Consider the following 19,158-nt stretch of genomic DNA (forward strand, 5'->3'; position numbering starts at 1 on the left):
ATCTCATGACCCAATTGAAATGATTCTTCAATGTTACCAATGGGCTGTCTCTGTCTCAGAAATTGCCCAAGGTCACAAAGCTAATAACTCTCAAGTGTCTGAGGCCAGATTTGAACTCTGGTCTTCTTGATCCAGGGGCAGTATGCTATCCAATGTGCCACTTAGCTTCTCTCCCCCATCTGCCCTGCCCCAATGTTCTCTTAACTGCCAAATATGATGTCTTTTCTCAGGCCTTATCTTTTTTGATCTCTTCACAGGTTTGAAGGATAGTTATATATGCTTCTTGTCTATCCTTTTTTTCTCTCTGTCACAAAAAATGACATTACCCTCTTCAGGTTCTTCTCTAACTTATGTAAACACCCTTTAATTCTCCTTGATAGAACATTGTTCATTATATGCTCCTTGGATGTTCCCCAAAGCTATATTCTAGGTTTTCTCTTCTTTCTTGATGAGCTCACAATTTGAATCAAACTACTGTTACATTTACTTTCTTTATATTTAACTTACATATGCTTTTATATATACTTGTTGCCACCCATATAAGGCTATGAGCTCTTTTTAAGTTGCTGATTGCTTAATTTTTATCTTCATATTACTTGTACCCAGGGCAGTATACAGCACCTAGTGGGCATTAATAATTTTTTGTTGATTTATTAAATGGACCTAATACATGGCTAAATTCTGTCATAGCTTTACTTGTTTCATTTAGTTTAATAAAAAGAGCTCCTATTTCTATAATACTCTATGGTTTTAAGATACACTCTTTGATCATTATACACTTCAACAACAATACTATATGAGGATCAATTCTGATGGAAGTGGCTGTCTTCGGCAAGGAGAGGATCAAAATCAGTTCCAATTCTGTTTATCAATGATGAACAGAACCAGCTACACCCAATGAAAAAACACTGGGCAAGGAGTGTGGACCACAACATAGCATTTGCACTCTTTCTGTTGTTGTTTGCTTGCATTTTTGTTTTTCTTCCCAGGTTATTTTTACCTTCTTTATAAATTTGATTTTTCTTGTGTAGCAAGATAATTATATAAATATATATACACATATATTGTATTTAACATATACTTTAACATGTTTAACATGTATGTGACTGCCTGCCATCTAGGGGAGGAGGTGGAGGGAAGGAGGGGAAAAGTTGGAAGAGAAGTTTTTTCAAGGGTCAGTGATGAAAAATTACCCATGCAAAAATATTTTTACAGTCAAAAGTTCTGATAAAGGGCTCATTTCCAAAATATATAAAGAATTAACTCTAATTTATAAAAAATCAAGCCATTCTCCAATTGAAAAATGGTCAAAGGATATGAGCAGACAATTCTCAGATAAAGAAATTGAAACTATTTCTAGTCATATGAAAAGATGCTCCAAGTCATTATTGATCAGAGAAATGCAAATTAAGACAACGCTAAGATACCACTACACACCTGTCAGATTGGCTAAGATGACAGGAAAAAGTAATGATGATTGTTGGAGGGATGCAGGAAAACTGGGACATTGATGCATTGTTGGTGGAGTTGTGAACGAATCCAACCATTCTGGAGAGTAGTTTGGAACTATGCTCAAAAAGTTATCAAACTGTGCATACCCTTTGATCCAGCAGTGTTACTACTGGGATTATATCCCAAAGAGATTATAAAGAAGGGAGAGGGACCTGTATATGCACGAATGTTTGTGGCAACCCTTTTTGTAGTGGCTAAAAACTGGAAACTGAATGGATGTCCATCAGTTGGAGAATGGCTGAATAAATTGTGGTATATGAATATTATGGAATATTATGTTCTGTAAGAAATGACCAACAGGATGATTTCAGAAAGGCCTGGAGAGACTTACACGAACTGAAGCTGAGTGAAATGAGCAGGACCAGGAGATCATTATATACTTCAACAACAATATTATATGATGACCAGTTCTGATGGACCTGGCCATCCTCAGCAACGAGCTCAACCAAATCATTTCCAATGGAGCAGTAATGAACTGAACCAGCTATGCCCAGAGAAAGAACTCTGGGAGATGACTAAAAACCATTACATTGAATTCCCAATCCCTATATTTATGCCCACATGTATTTTTGATTTCCTTCACAAGCTAATTGTACAATATTTCAGAGTCTGATTCTTTTTGTACAGCAAAATAACGTTTTGGTCATGTATACTTATTGTGTATCTAATTTATATTTTAATGTACTTAACATCTATTGGTCATCCTGCCATCTGGGGGATGGGATGGGGGGTAAGAGGTGAAAAATTGGAACAAGAGATTTGGCAATTGTTAATGCTGTAAAGTTACCCATGCATATATCCTGTAAATAAAAGGCTATTAAATTAAAAAAAAAAGAGAGAGAGAGAATTATATCATAAGAAAAAAAAAGAAAAGAAAAATTACCCATGCATATGTTTTGCCAATAAAAAGCTATACTAAAAAAATAAAAATAAATTAGAGGGTAAGTAGCACAGCAATCATTATTCCAATCTGAGGTAGAAAGAGGGATATTAGCATATAGACAAGAGAAAGGAGTTACATTAAAGATCATTTAGTTCCACCTACTAATTTCACAGAGGAGAAAACTGAGACTCAAGATCTTTGAGTCTGAATGTAGTATTCTATTTCTAAATCTAGGATGCCATGTAATGTTACATGGATAGAGACCAAATCTCAACCAAGACTGCGTTGGTAAATCCTGAATGGGATGTCTTCTTGAGTTGCAAATACAGTCAACCTAGGCAAACAGAAATTGATAAGAGCCAAAAAGACAGGAAGAGTCCTAGGAGCAAAGTTATGGAGTCTGGCTTGAATGGAAGAAAGTCATGCTATTATTTATGATACTTCTAGAGAAAATGGCTTGTTGTGGTTGTATGGATAGAGACTCTGAATGAACATTCAGAGGAGATAGAAAACTATATTGGTAAGAAAAATATCATTATGTACAAGGCACACTGAATCACTGATTAAAATTGTAGGAGACCTTAAAAGATCATCTAATTGGACTCCCTGATTTTGTTTATTATTTATTTCAATTTTGAACTTAAACCCTTAATTTCCCAACAGAATAAAAAATGATCAAGAACTCTAGTAAAAATTATAATATGAAACTTCTTCAATTTTAGACTACAGAAAGTATCAGCCAAATGCTCAAGAGAATAGGAAATAGGGGCTAGGGCTACAAATAAAGCCGATACCAGTTCAATGTCTGCATGACCAGAGATAGTCAGGAACAAGTAGCCAATTTGTTTACTTTCTTTTATTTCTATTGTCTAGGATGCTTGAAAAATAATTTATTCACTTCTGATTTTCATACTAGGACTACTTTCACTATCTTTTCAAAAATTTAAAAGTTAATTTTTTTCATTTATCATTAAGCAGACTGGCAGGAATGTCACCTTGTATTATATCTTGAACTTCTTTGCTCTTCAGAAAACATTATTCCATTTCCTCCTTAAGTTTTTGGTGGATATTGAATATTTTGTATTACTTTATTTATATCATTTTTCATATTATGGCGTTCAGGTTTATTCTCTCTCCCTGGACTGTTGTGTTCTTTGGTAAACTTATGACCCTTAATTTGCCTATTTTTGTGATTAGTATATGTTTTGCTTATGTGGAAATCATATGTTCTTTTACCATTATTTCTTTTAGATTCTCTTAAGACTGTTTTATTTCTATACATGTGCATTCCTGATTAGTTGCTCTCTCTTATGTTTCTTTAGTGAGATTTGCCAACATGGACGCAAGCTCTTAGGTAGGACTGCACAGCTTTGCCAAAATGTGGCACTTGGGAAAAAGGGAATGCTGAGTGAGGAAGTTAGGGATTAAATATTAGCATTTTCTGCTGTTCATCATTTTTTGATTGTTTCTTACTTTGTTAAGATTCTTGGTGTCCTAGACTATGAAGATACTTGAAACTACTTAATCACTTGTGCATAATTACTATTTTAGAGAAGTGTGAGAGATTGTAAGGATTGGGAAAAATGTCTAATCCTCTATCTTACTGATCAAGTGATTAGTACATGGCATTAAAATAGAGAGGAATTGCTTGAAATGTACTAAAATATTGATAAACAAATTTCACTAGTTATAAGAAAGAGCTTCATACAGCTTTTTGTTCATGATAATCTTAGCTCCACAGCATTGTATTATTGACCAGTGAAGAACAATTATTAAAAAAAAAGAAAACAAACTTTACCTCTATGCCTAGATTAGATGTCATGAAATGAAGTAAAGGAATTACTAAAATCTGAAGGAAAAGTTGAAGAACCTGAGATTACTTATAGCAAACTCCTGAAATTAAATATAATAATAAGTGTCAAAATATTACTAATATTGCAAATCACTTAAAAAAGGAGATAGGCCCAACAAGATGATTTCAGAGAGGCCTGGAGAGACTTACATGAACTGATGCTAAGTGAAATAAGTAGAATCAGGAGATCAATATACACGACAACAACAAGATCATATGATGATCAATTCTGATGTTCATGGCTCTTTTCAACAATGAGATGATTGAGGCCAGTTACAATGATCTTGTGAGAAAGAGAGCCATCCACAACCAGAGAGGATGGTGGGAACTGAGTGAGGATCATAGCATAGCATTTTCACTGTTTTTGTTGTGGTTTGCTTGCATTTTATTTTCTTTTTCATTTTTTTCTTGTGCAGCAAGATAACTATATAAATATGTATGCATATATTGGATTTAACATATATTTTCACCATATTTAACATATATTGGATTACCTGCTTTCTGGGGAGGGGGTAGTGGGAAGGAGGGGAAAAGTTGAAACAGAAGGTTTTGCAAGGGTCAATGCTGAAAAATTACCCACATGTTTTGAAAATAAAAGGCTTTAATAAAAAGTTTTTTTTTTGTTTGTTTTTTTTTTTTATGAGATAGGCCTACTTAGACTGGAATTCCAAAAGTCATTTTTGAATTTGACATCATGAATCCAACTAGTAGATTAACTATATAAAAAGAATAATTTTAAAAACCTGGTTATCTGCTATAGGCATGATAAATAAATATATTCTCTCACAGTATTTGACACAAAGTATCAAAACATTATCAGGTTTGCACACACTATTACTGTGATAACATGGAATTCTTCCAACCTTCCCTTTCCTTTCCCCTAGGACCAAATGATCCCAGAACTCATTCTTCATGGCCCAGTAGCTAGATCTTCCATCACAAGGGACACTCTTCTCATTCCTTCTCCCAGTCATCTAGAATCCATTTGAGCTGCTTGATTGCTCACAGTCAACAGATGAAATGGGAATCACCATCCCTCTAATGAGATAGAAGATCAGCAGGTTTTTCTGCCTGTCCTGGAACCACATATTCAAGTCCTCCTGGTCTTATTATCTGCCTTGCTCCAAGACTTCCTAGACTCCATTCAACACTGTCATTCATTTAGTGTATTGATCTAAACCCAGTGATCCTCTGGCACAGATATCTAACAATAGCACCCCATCCTATAACTGAGTTTTCTTTTATGTGTTATCTCCCTCAATTAGAGTATGAGAACCTTGAATGAAGGTATGATGTCTTGCTTTTTGTATCCATATCCTCAATTAGAACTATGGTGGGCATTATTATTTTTTATTCATCAATTCATTCATGTTGAAAACCACAGAAATAAAGGAATGTTGATACATACTAAACATGATCATGTGAGAAATAATTTTAGAGATTTAGTAAAGCTTTATAGAAAGGCAATAGAAGATTACATAAATATCTAGTTGATTTTTAGAATAAAAAAAATACACCAAACTGCCCAAATGTAAATAAAAAAAGAAACATGGTATGGAATCCAGAAAGGAAAATTAAATCAGAAATTGTAGAGTAATTTAATAAGCAACAGGAAATAAAGTCAAAAGATTAGAGATATAAGAAGTCAAAACAATGCATAGAACAAAACAAATAATTCAATATCAATATAGAGGCCAGGGAGAAACCTAAAAGAAAGATGTGAAATTCTAATTTTCTAATTTTCTTTTTGGTTGCAAGAAGTGAACTGGATTCAAATAGAATACATTATTATAATGAAATAGAGAATATTATATCAAGTGAAGTGATAAACTCTACTTTCTCTAAAAACAAAAAAACAAAACAAAAAAACCAACATACCTAAGTAAATACTTAAATAATTGTGCATGAAATTATTAGGCCTTTAAAAACCATAGTCCTCCCCATTTCCCCTTTACTGTTTATCTTTTTAAGCTTTTCTTGAGTTTTATATTTGAAGATCAATTTTTCTGTTCAGCTGAAATGACTGAAAATCCCCTATTTCATTGAATGTTCATTTTTCCCCCCAGAAAGATAATGCTCAATTTTGCTGGGTAGTTGATTCTTGGTTGTAGTCCAAGTTCCTTTGCCTTCCAGAATGTGATATTCTAGGTCTTTGATCTTTAACGTGGAATCTACAAGGTCCTGAGAAATCCTGATTATGGTTCCTCAGGATTTGAATTGTTTGTTTCTGGAAGCTTGCAGTATTTTCTCCTTTATCTGATAATTCTGGAATTTAGCTACAATATTACTTGGAGTTGTCATTTTTTGGGTCTCTTTCAGAAGGTGACGAGTGGATTCTTTCAATGATCATTTTATCCTCTAGTTCTAGGATATCAGGGAACTCTTCCTTGATGATCCCTTGAAAGATGTTATTTAGGTTCTTTTTTTGATCATGGTTGTCAGGTAGTCCAATAATTCTTTGATTATCTCTCCTTGATTTATTTTCCAGGTTAACTGCTTTTCCAATGGGGTATTTTACATTTTCTTCTATTTTTTTCATTAAAATTTTTTTTGACTGATTCTTGATGTCTCATTGAGTCACTTACTTCCATTTGTCCAATTCTAATTATAAATGAATTATTTTCTTCAGTTAGCTTTTTTACTTCCTTTTGCATTTGGTCAATTGTGCTTTTTTTTTTTTTTTTTTTTGGCCAGGGAGGGAGGGAGGAAGGGAGGGCAGGCAATTGGGATTGGGACTTGCTCAGTTTCACAGAGCTAGTAAGTATTAACTGTCTAAGGCCAAATTTGAACTCAGGTCCTCCTGACTCCAGAGCTCCAGAAAGGAGGCTTTCTACCCCCCCCCCCCCAATTTGACTTATTCTATTTTAAGTAGTTGTCTTCTTTTTTTCCCATTTCATCAAATTTATTTGTTAAGGAGTTGTTTTCTTCAATCAATTTCTGTAACTCCTTTTCCAAGCTTGGTTTTTCTCCAAAAACTTTTATAATTCTCCTGCATAGCTCTCATTTCTTTTCCTCATTGTTCTTCTATTTTTCTTTTAAGATTCTTTTTGAGTTCTTCCAAGAGAGTATTTTGAGCTTGAGACCAGTTTATATCCCCATTTGAGGCTTTATTTGTAGACATGTTGCCTTTGCTGTCCTTTTCTGGGTTTGTGTTCTGATCGTCACTGTCTCCATAGTAGCTTTCTATGGCGAGGGCTTTTTTAAATTTTCTGCTCATTTTTAAAAATTAAGTTCTGCTCCTAAGGCACAGGGGAAACTGTCTCAAACTTCTTTTGCAGGGGAACAAGAGTCTCTCACTGACTTCTTGTCTTCCCTGCTGCACTGGGTTGGCCTCTTCTGAAAGGGTTTGGGGGCTCACAATTTGCTTTCTGTGGTTGTGTTGGAGGTGTCACAGTTGGCCTGCTGATCCACCACACAGTAGCCAATACTTTGGGTAAAAGTCTCCCACTAAATTTCCTGTGCTGGGTCTCCCCACACCCAGTACTACACCTGTGATGGGCTAATTACATAGACCTCTCCTGAAGTCCTTCCAGCTTATACCTGAAAATTTATTACACTCCAAATGTTTGTGGCTTCTGTCACTCCAAGATCCTTTCAGAGGCTTGATCTAGTGTTCATTCTGAGAGAAGCTGGGGAGAGCTCAGGCAATGTTCTGTCTATTTTCCACCATTTTGGCTCCACCCCCACAAGAGTTTTTAGGAAAGCTCCTTTTCTAATATAATTCTATTTTCCTTAACAAAAGGCCTATGTATTTACTACAAATGATGAGAATAATATTGATTCCTTCAAATAAAGGTCAATTGTATAGTAGCATACTTTATGAGAAAGCTTGTAGCCAAAACCCTGGACTTGGGAGGCAGTGTTGAAATCCTGCCCAAGTCACTTTTTAGTTTTGTGACCCTGGACAAGTCACTTAACTTTTCTCAGGCTCAGTTTTCTTATCTATAAATAAGAAGGTAATGAATACCTAATAAGAGTATAATAATCTTCTTGTGAAAATCAAATGAGATAAAATATTTAAAGTTTTATAAAACTTAAAGAATCATATAAAATTTTATTCATCTTATTTTTTAAATAATGTTTTCACAGCCTTTATTACTAAAACAAATACTCCCTCCAAAGACAAATCAGAACTACATATTTGCAAAGTAGGAAAAAGTGGTATTCCAAAAAGACTCATAGTAATTCATTATAGATTTGATTACTACCATTATTGATTAGTGCAAAACCTTTGATTAAATTCCAAACTCAGTGTTTAGTCATGTACTGCAAATACGTAAAATAGATTCAAGCCTATTGAGAATACTAGGACATCTGATGTCCACATGGAATACTGTTGCCTATTTAAAGAACACCAGTATAAAGTAAAACAACAACAAAAAACCAATTAAGATAAAATATGGCTTTTTTTTTTCCTGGGATAGAGTTTAAACCTGCTCTGTATAGCTTTAAATTCATTATCATCATGCTTGAACAGAACTGAGCAAAGCTTTCAAGTCAAAGAGGAAGTTGTACTTAAAAATAGTTTCAATCACTTGATATAAATGGTTAACATAAAAGTATATGGCTCTATTCACTGAAAAACACAACAAATAGTAGGTTCTTCATCTGGTGGAAACTTTAACCAAACATATTAAAAATATCATTTGGATTCAACAATTATAAAACTCTTCATATGTGCCGAATAAGAATACAGACTCAATGCTTTGCGCTTGAATTTGGATTGAAATTAAATGAATGGATCAAAGTAATAATTCCAAACACCTGGATTTTTCCAGAAAAATGTACTAAGAACTAGGCCATCAAGGAGAAAGAGATGGCTACATATGTTAAGAGTTTAACTAGTATCTTGAAGTCACAGCTTAGTAGGAAGAACACATTTAGAGCAATTAACACCTACATAATACCACTCTTAACATATACTTTTGGAATAGCAAATTGGATGACAGTAGATCTAAAAGGTATCTAAACAAAAAGCTGTACAATGTTAATGAAACTGAGGGCTCAATATCCCAAGGCTGTTATAGACAAAAAAAAAGGGGGAGGGCATGACAAGTTAAAAATCTACAGAAATACATTTGGGGGACAGACTCCCCACTTCACAAAATAATAATAAAGACTAACAACAGTGTATATGCCACTAGATTTTCTGAAAGTAATCACAAATGATTTATTTCTGGATAGAGCCTAAGAAATAGCTAAGACACAAAAATAAAACCAACAGATTTTTTATGGTGATGTCCACAGGAACTGTGGTGGAAAGGAAGGATAGAGACCATGCGACATATCACTGTAGATTGCAAAAATTTAACATCTACTGGATAGCTAAAAAGACATGATCAGGGGAGTTATCAATCTATACCTGAAACTTACTATCCTTTGTAAAGTAATGGGCAATAAATCTCTGTGCTACAAAGAGGTAAGGAGGGAATACACATTTATTTAAATACCTACTATGTGCTAAGCACTATGCTAAGCACTCTACCAATCTTTTCTTATTTTATTCTCACAACAACCCTATAAGATGGGTCTTTTATTAACCTCATTTTACAATTTAGGATACTGAGGCAAACACAGCTTAAATGATTTGCTTCAGATCATACAGCTACAAAGTATCTGAAGCCAGATTCAGATTAAGGTTTTTCTGATTCGAGGTCTAGTACTGTATCCACTGTACCACCAAGTGATTTTATTTGTCTAAGAAACTTATTGTTGAATAAACTACCTACTAATTTAGATTAAATGCAAACTCTAAAATATCCTTGAAAATTCAGCAAATAAACTATACTGATCCAAAATATAGACCCTAACAAAGCTAAAGACATTTTCAGTAAAACTAAGATAAACATAGAGTCTAATACTTCCCCCCTCCCGATTTCTAGCTGGTATAAATGAATAAAGCCTTGAGTCTGGATTCACAAAGACGTGAATTCAAATCTGACATCAGACACTTAATAGCTCTGTGACCTCAAGTCAAGTCCCATAACCCTGTTTGTTTCAGTTTTCTCAACTTAAAATAGGGATAATAACAGCATCTTCTTTGGAGGGTTCTTGTGAGAATCAATTTGGAGATAAGATTTGCAAAGTACATGTACTTGGCACATAAGAAGCTCTATATACTTATTCCATTCCTCCTTCCCCTTTGACTATGCAGTTGCAAAAGGCAATTATTTTAACCATTTGTACAAGTCTGCAGAACTATAGAAGAATACTAGCAGAATAATAATGCCTCATGACTATATTAAAAAATATGAGATAACAAATATTAAAATTTATATAGTTCCTTAAGGGGGACAAAGCACTTTACAAATTTAATTTGTTTCTTATCACAAATCCATTGCGTAGGTAATACAGGTATCATTATTGCCAGCTAAAAAGGGAAGAACATGGGGCTCAGAGAAGTAAAATGACTTGCCCACAGTCACAAGGTATTTGAGGAGAAATCTGAAACTAAGCTTTTCTTGACACCAAAACCGGAACTCTTCATTATGATATACTACCTCTTCGAATCTCTATTTCAAATAGAATCCTCTACAAATATCTCTTATAGAACCTATTTAGCCTTTGCTTAACTATCTAGTGATGGAGACAGTTGTGATTGTTGAAAAGTTTTCTGATAACTAAATATGCCTCCCTGTAATTTCTACTGTCTACTTCATGCTTTATTTTTGGCTCTAAAAATAACAAAAATTAAAATCTTTTCCTTATGACAGCCCTTTAAATATTGATGATAACAATTAAATCCTCATGTCTTCTTCGTGTTAAATGTGAAATTCTTCTGCAGTATAATATTAAGTACCTCCCTTCCAACTCTACTTAATCTCTTTTGGACATTATTTTTACCAATGTGTTTTCGTAAGACATAGAGGCCCAAAATGGGCAAGATGCACCAGATTTTGTCTGATCAGGGTAGATGATAGATAGCATAGTATCTGGAATAACTCTTCCAGTCTGGACACAATTCTATTAATGTAACCTAAGAGTACATTAATTCACTCTGCTCCCTAGTTATATTGTTGATTCATGTTGAGTTTGTAGTCCACTAAGATCTCAGGTTTCTTCCCCCTCTAGAACTACTGTCCAGCTACAGTTCACCCCTTAAGATTTTTTAAAATGCCAACAGTAGAATCTGTGGTATAACAGAAAGATTATTCTCTAGATATTTAGTAAGTTGCCCCTCAGAAAGCAGACATAGGCTGCTGGAAGAATTGTACATTAATTCTTTTTAAATTCCATCTTATTAGATTTGGCCCATATTTCTAGCTTGTCAAAATCTTTTTTGACCCTGATTTCATCATCTGACATACCAGCTTTTCTTTCCAGTTTCATTTAGTATCCCTCAGGAGACTCAGCCTCTCAGGTCCATCTAGGGTAGAAATTATGTGTAATTATTCTTTAACTCACGTTCCTATCTCATGCCTCCCAACCCTAACACACATGAATAAAGTTTTTTTGTCTTTTCCTTTTAGCCACTAGAACTTTGAAATTTCTGAAGAGATGACAACAGCAGACTATTGTTAGTGACAGAATTTTCTTCAAAAGAGTGAAGAAATCAAAATTTTAAAATAAACCATTCCCATATTAATGTTTAACTTGCTTTGCTGAGCTCCCAAGGGCTCTAGTCCAATCATTAGTAAACGGGTCTGTCGGCAGCAATTTTGGGGAGTTGGAAATATTAGCTTATAAGGTACTCCTTTTAAACAGGTTACAGAAATGGAGCTTAGAGGCAGTCTAAATTAAACTTGTAAATGTCAATAAGTGCATAAATACAAGAAGGTAGATATTAGACTGGATTACAAGTCAGGAAACCTGAATCCAAGTCCTGATTCCACCAACATGGTGTAACCATGGGCAAGTCATTATCCGATTCCTAGGCCTTAACTTCTTTAATGTACTATAATGGGAATAACACTGGCTTTGAACTGTGCTCTCCAAGATTAGAGAGCAGATGGTACAATGGAATGGACATCTAATTTGGAGCTAAAGAAAGCAGGCTCAAATCCAGGTTCCGACACTTTGTGTGGCCTTAGATAAAATCTTAAGTTTTTAGGGCCTCAATTTCCTCTTTTATAAAAGAGTTGGACAAGATGACTTTTAAGGTCTCTTCTTGCTGTAAATCTGCAGTCCTATGACTTATTGATATTTATTGTCCCTTTTGTCACTAAAATTTAATATTCTTTTGTGTAAAATGGAAATAATCATCACCATCTTTTTATAAGAATCAAATGAGATTATGGGTGTAAAGTACTTTGTAATATATTAATGTTAGGTAGCATTACTATCATTATAAATAAGTCTTATTATGTAAATGCACATCTAGTAGTTGGGGACTTTGTTTCTGTTGGGATTGTTTTTCTGGAATTTAGTGTTCAGAAGGATAATGGTCATTCATTTGACAATGAATTATTAAGTTCCAATTGTGTATATACACAATGTTAGGTACTAAAAGAAATCTAAAACTCAGTCCCTATCTTTAAGGAGGGTAGTTAGGAGGACATTGCTTTATATTCTTCTTACTCACTAACATTTTAGTTCATATTATACTTATTTGTATATATGTTTACTTCCCCAACTAGATCACAATCTCTAGAAGTAATGACCTGACCCTGAACTGCTATTATAAACCCTTCTATTTCTCAAAAAAAAAAAAAAAAAACCCTCCACAAAAATTACTTGTTCTACACTTCATTGTTAACTATAATCTATTTAGGGTTACCCTTAGATCAAGTCAGCTAACTAAATACTATATGAAGATCAGAGAAATTAGAATTGGAAGGATCTCTGGAATTCATTTAGTCTGGCTTCTTCATTTTAAAGACTGCAAAATTCATCCTTAAGATCCAGAAAAATTAAGTACAGTCAATTCTACTTACTTTGAAAATGCAAAATCTGTTCCATTGTGATTGAAATATCAAGGGAAGGATTTGAGCATAACATGGATATTGTATTTGGTTATATCAGATTTTGTCTACAAGAAATAGTGAGAGAATATGAAAAACTGTACTATTTCACAGTAATTCACAGATTACAAACTTAATGTGCACTTTCTCAAGCAAGTGTTGGGTATTTTCCAAGGTAAAATGCTATATTTATTGTATATCCTCTGGTGCAATAGGAGTTGTGGGTAGAGAAAGGCTGGATGATTTCAGAGAGGCTTGGAGAGATCTGAATGAACTGAAGGTAAGTGAAATGAGCAGAACGAGATCATTATACACGGCAACAAGAAGATTATAAAATGATCAATTCTGATGGATGCAACTTTCTTCAACAATGACATGATTAAAACCAGTTCCACTTGTTCAGTGATGAAGAGAACCATCTACACAGAGAGAGAGTGAGGACTGTGGGAGCTGAGTGTGGACCACAACATAGCATTCTCACTCTCTCTGTTGTTATTTGCTTGCATTTTGTTTTCATTCTCAGTTTTTCTTTTCTTTCCTTCTTGATCTGATTTTTCTTGTGCAATAAGATAACTGTATAAATACGTATACATATATTGGCTTTAACATGTATTGGGCTACCTGCCACCTAGGGGAGTAGGGTGGAGGGAAATTTGGAACAAAAGGTTTTGCAAGGGTCAATGTTGGAAAAATTGCCCATGCATATGCTTTGTAAATAAATAAATAAATAATAAAAAATAAGATCTCTTTGGAATATAATCCCAACAGAAACACTGCTGGATCAAAGGTTATGCACAGTTTTATAACTTTTTGAGCATAGTTCCAAACTGCTCTCACAGTTCCACCAACAATGTATCCGTGTCCCAGTTTTCCCACACTCCCTCCAACATTTGTCATTATCTTTTCCTTCTCTTAAATCACAGGTGTGAAATTATCCAGAGTTGTCTTAACTTGCATTTCTTTGATCAATGTGATTTGGAGCACCCCTTTTCATGGACTACAAATGGTTAATTTCTTCATCTGAAAATTACTATCCAACTTTGGCCATCATCAATTGGAAAATGGCGAACTATTATAATTTGAGTCAATTCTCTATATATTTTAAAAATAGATCCCTTTGGATGTAAAATATTGTAATTTATTCTTCCCTTCTAATCTTTCTCATTAGTACTGTTTCAAAAACTTAATATAATCAAATTATCTATTTTGGATCAATAATGATCTTTGTTTTCTTTGGTCCAAAATTCTTTTCTCCTCCACAAATCTGAGAGGTAAATATCCCATGTTCTTCAATTTGTTTTATAGTATCATTCTTTATGTCTAGATCATGAACCCTTTTGCCTTATTTGGTAAATGGTGTTTGTGGGGTCTATCTTACTTTCTGCCATACTGTTTCAATTTTACGTTTTGTCAAATTAATTCTTATCCCAAAAGTTGGGGTCTTTGGGTTTGTCAAATACTAGATTGCTATAGTCATTGAATATTTTGTTCTGTGAACCTAACCTATTCCACTGATCACCTTCTCTGTTTCTTAGCCAGTACCAAATGGTTCTGATGACTGCTGCTTTATAATATAGTTTTATGTCTGGTACAACTAAGACTCCTTCATTTGCTTTTCTATTCATTAATTCCTTTGAAATTCTTGACCTTTTGTTCTTCCAGATGGATTTTACTGTTATTTTTTCTGGGTCAGTAAAATAGTGTCTTGGGAGTTTGATTGGTATAGCACTAAATAAATAGATTACTTTAGGGAGCATTGTAATCTTTACTATATTTGTTCGACCTATCCAAGAGCACTTGATATTTTTCCAATTGTTTAGATCTGACTTTATTTGTGTGGAATAGTTCCTGACTTTCTTTTGGCAGATAGATTCCCAAAAATTTTATACCATTTACAGTTATTTTAAATGGAATTTCTCTTTGTATCTTTTGCTAGTGGATTTGCTTTGGATTTTGTTAGTGATGTATAAAAATGCTGATGATTTATGTGGATTTATTTTGTATCCTGCAACTCTGCTAAAGTTGTGAATTATTTCTAACAGTCTTTTAGTTGATTCTCTAGTGTGCTCTAAGTATACCAGAAGATCATCTGCAAAGAGTAATAATTTGGTTTCCTCAAGACCTACTCTAATCTTTTAATCACTTTTTCTTCTCTTATTGTCAAAGCTAGCATTTCTAATACAATATTAAATAGTAATAGTGATAGTGGACAACCTTGTTTCACTCCTGATCTTTTTTTTTTTTTTTTTTTAATTTAATAGCCTTTATTTTCAGGTTATATGTAATGGGTAACTTTACAGCACTGACAACTGCAAAACCTCTTGTTCCAATTTTTCCCCTCTTTTCCCACCCCCTCCCCCAGATGGCAAGATGACCAGTAGATGTTAAATATATTAAAATATAAATTAGATACACAATAAGTATACATGATCAAACCGTTATTTTGCTGTACAAAAAGAATCAGACTCTGAAATCTTGTACAATTAGTCTGTGAAGAAAATAAAAAATGCAAGTGGGCAAAAATATGGGGATTAGGAATTCAATGTAATAGTTCTTAGTCATCTCCCAGAGTTCTTTTGCTGGGTGTAGCTGCTTCAGTTCATTACTGCTCCACTGGAAATGATTTGGTTGATCACATTGCTGAGGATGGCCAAGTCCATCAGAATTGGTCATCATATAATATTGTTGTTGAAGTATATAATGATCGCTTGGCCCTGCTTGTTTCACTCAGCATCAGTTCATGTAAGTCTCTCCACGCCTTTCTGAAATCTTCCTGGTGGTCATTTCTTATAGAACAATAATATTCCATAATATTCATATACCACAATTTATTCAGCCATTCTTCAACTGATGGGCATCCATTCATTTTTCAGTTTCTAGCCACTACAAAGAGGGCTGCCACAAATATTTGTGCACATACAGGTCCCTTTCCCATTTCACTCCTGATCTTAATGGGAATGGTTCCAGTTTATTCCTATTACATATGATGCTTGCTGATGGTTTTAAATAGATGCTACTGACAGTTTTAAGGAAAAGTCCATCTATTCCTATACTCTCTAGTGTTTTTATTAGGAATGGGTGTTGGATTTTATCAAATGCTTTTTCTGCATCTATTGAGATGATCATATAGTTTTTGTTAATTTGGTTACTGATTTAGTCAATTATGCTAATAGTTTTCCTAATATTGAACCAGCCCCAGATTCCTGGTATAAATCCTATTTGGTCATGGTGTATTATGCTGAGGATGATTTTCTGTAATCTTTATGCTAATATTTTATTTAAGATTTTTGCACCTGACTATTTTAAGAAAAAGTCCATTTATTCCTATACTCTCAAGTGTTTTTATTAGGAATGGATGTTGGATTTTATCAAATGCTTTTTCTGCATCTATTGAGATGATCATATGTTTTTTGTTAGTTTGGTTATTGATATAGTCAATTATGCTAATAGTTTTCCTAATATTGAACCAGCCCCAGATTCCTGATTATGCTGGGGATGATTTTCTGTAATCTTTATGCTAATATTTTATTTAAGATTTTTGCACCTGACTATTTTAAGAAAAAGTCCATTTATTCCTATACTCTCAAGTGTTTTTATTAGGAATGGATGTTGGATTTTTTCAAATGCTTTCTGCATCTATTGAGATGATCATATGTTTTTTTAGTTTGGTTATTGATATAGTCAATTATGCTAATAGTTTTCCTAATATTGAACCAGTCCTAGATTCCTGGTATAAATCCTACTTGGTCATAGTATATTATCCTGGGAATGATTTTCTGTAATCTTTTGCTAATATTTTATTTAAGATTTTAGCATAAATATTCATTAGGAGATTAGTCTATAATTTTCTTTCTCTGTTTTTCAGCCTACCTGGTTTAGGTATCAGTACCATGTCTGTGTCGTAAAGAGGTTTGGTAGGACTCCTTCAATCCCTATTTTTCAAATAGTTTATATAGCATTGGAGTTAATTGTTCTTTAAATGTTTGGTAGAATTACATGGAAATCCATTTGGTCCTGGGATTTTTTTCTTAGGGAGTTGGTTAATAAGCTTGTTCTATTTCTTTTTCTAAGATGGGACTGTTTAGGATATTTACTTATTCCTCTGTTAAGCTGGGAAACTATTTTTGAAGGTATTCTTCCATTTCATTTAAGTTGTGAATTTATTGCCATAAAGGTTGGGCAAAGTAATTCCTAATTATTAGCTAATTTCCTCTTCATTGGTGGCAGTTCTCCCTTTTCACTTTTAAGACTAACAGTTTGATTTTCCTCTTTCCTTTTTAAATCAGATTTACTAAGGGTTTTGTCTATTTTGTTGGTTTTCATAGAACCAACTCTTAGTTATTAATTAATTCAATGGTTTTTTACTTTCAACTTTATTGATCTCTCTTTTTTATTTTAAATTTCAAGTTTAGTGTTTGACTGGGGTTTTTAATTTGTTCCTTTTCTAGCATTTTAGTTGCAAACCAATTAGTTATTCTCTTTCTCTATTTTTATGCAAGTAGGCCTCTAGAGATATGAAATTTCCCCTTATTACCACTTTGGCTGCATCCCACACATTTTGGTATGATGTCTCATTATTGTCATTTTCCTAATTATTGCTCTAATTTCCTCTTTATTAGTGGTGAGTTCTCCCTTTTCATTTTTAAGACTAACAATTTGATTTTCCTCTTTCCTTTTTTAAATCAGATTTACTAAGAGTTTGTCTATTTTGTTGGTTTTTTCATAGAGCCAACTCTTAGTTTATTAATTAATTCAATAGTTTTTTTACTTTCAATTTTATTGATCTCTCCTTTTAGTTTTAGAATTTCAAGTTTAAATATTTCAGAGTCTGATTCTTTTTGTACAGCAAAATAACGTTTTGGTCATGTATACTTATTGTGTATCTAATTTATATTTTAATATATTTAATATCTACTGATCATCCTGCCATCTGGGAGGGTGGGGGGTAAGAGGTAAAAATTGGAACAAGAGGTTTGGCAATTGTTAATGCTGTAAAGTTACCCATGCATATATCCTGTAAATAAAAGGCTATTAAATTAAAAAAAAATTAAAAAAAATAGAATTTCAAGTTTAGTGTTTGACTGGGGGAATTTGTTCCTTTTCTAGCATTTTTAGTTGCAAGCCCAATTCGTTGACCTTCTTCTCTTTCTCTATTTTATGCAAGTAGGCCTCTAGAGATATGAAATTTCTCCTTATTACTGCTTTGGCTACATCCCACACATTTTGGTATGAGTCTCATTATTGTCGTTTTCTTGGGTGAAGTTATTAATTATGTCTGTGATTGGCTGTTTCACCCAATCATTCTTTAAGTATGAGATTATTTAGTTTCCAATTATTTTTTGGTCTACTTTCCCCTGGCTTTTTGTTGAGTGTAATTTTTATTGTATCGTGGTCTGAAAAGGATGCATTTACTATTTCTGCTTTACTGCATTTGAGTTTAAGGTTTTTATGTCCTAATATATAGTCTATTTTTATATAGGTTCCATGAACTGCTGAAAAGAAAGTGTACTCCTTTCTGTCTCCATATGGTTTTCTCCAGAGATCTATCATATCTAACTTTTCTAGTATTCTATTTACCTCTTTAACTTCTTTCTTATTTATTTTGTGGTTTGATTTATCTAATTCTGAGAGTGCAAGGTTGAGATCTCCCACTATTATAGTTTTGCTGTCTATTTCTTCTTGCAGCTCTCTTAATTTCTCTTTTAAATTTAGATGCTATACCATTGGTGCATATATATCTTTGTTTAATATAGATATTGCTTCATTATCTATACCCTTTAGCAAGATATAGTACCCTTCCTTATCTCTTTAATTAGATCAATTTTTTGTTTTTGCTGATCTGGGATCAGGATGGCTACCCTGCTTTGACTTCACTTGAAGCATAGTAGATTTTGCTCCAACCTTTTACCTTTATTCTGCATGTATCTCCCTGCTTCAGGTGTGTTTCCTGTAAACAACATATTTTGGAGGATTCTGGCTTTTTAATCCATTCTGCTAACCTCTTCCTCTTT

General features: G+C 33.5%; 1 protein-coding gene across 1 annotated transcript in view; it reads right to left on the reverse strand.

Annotated features, from left to right (window-relative positions):
- Nucleotides 1–19,158, reverse strand: part of DENND1A (DENN domain containing 1A) — a 645,990-nt gene that overhangs the window by 190,768 nt on the left and 436,064 nt on the right.

Source organism: Sarcophilus harrisii, chromosome 2, assembly GCF_902635505.1.
Source record: "Sarcophilus harrisii chromosome 2, mSarHar1.11, whole genome shotgun sequence".
NCBI classification, from domain to species: Eukaryota; Metazoa; Chordata; class Mammalia; order Dasyuromorphia; family Dasyuridae; genus Sarcophilus; species Sarcophilus harrisii.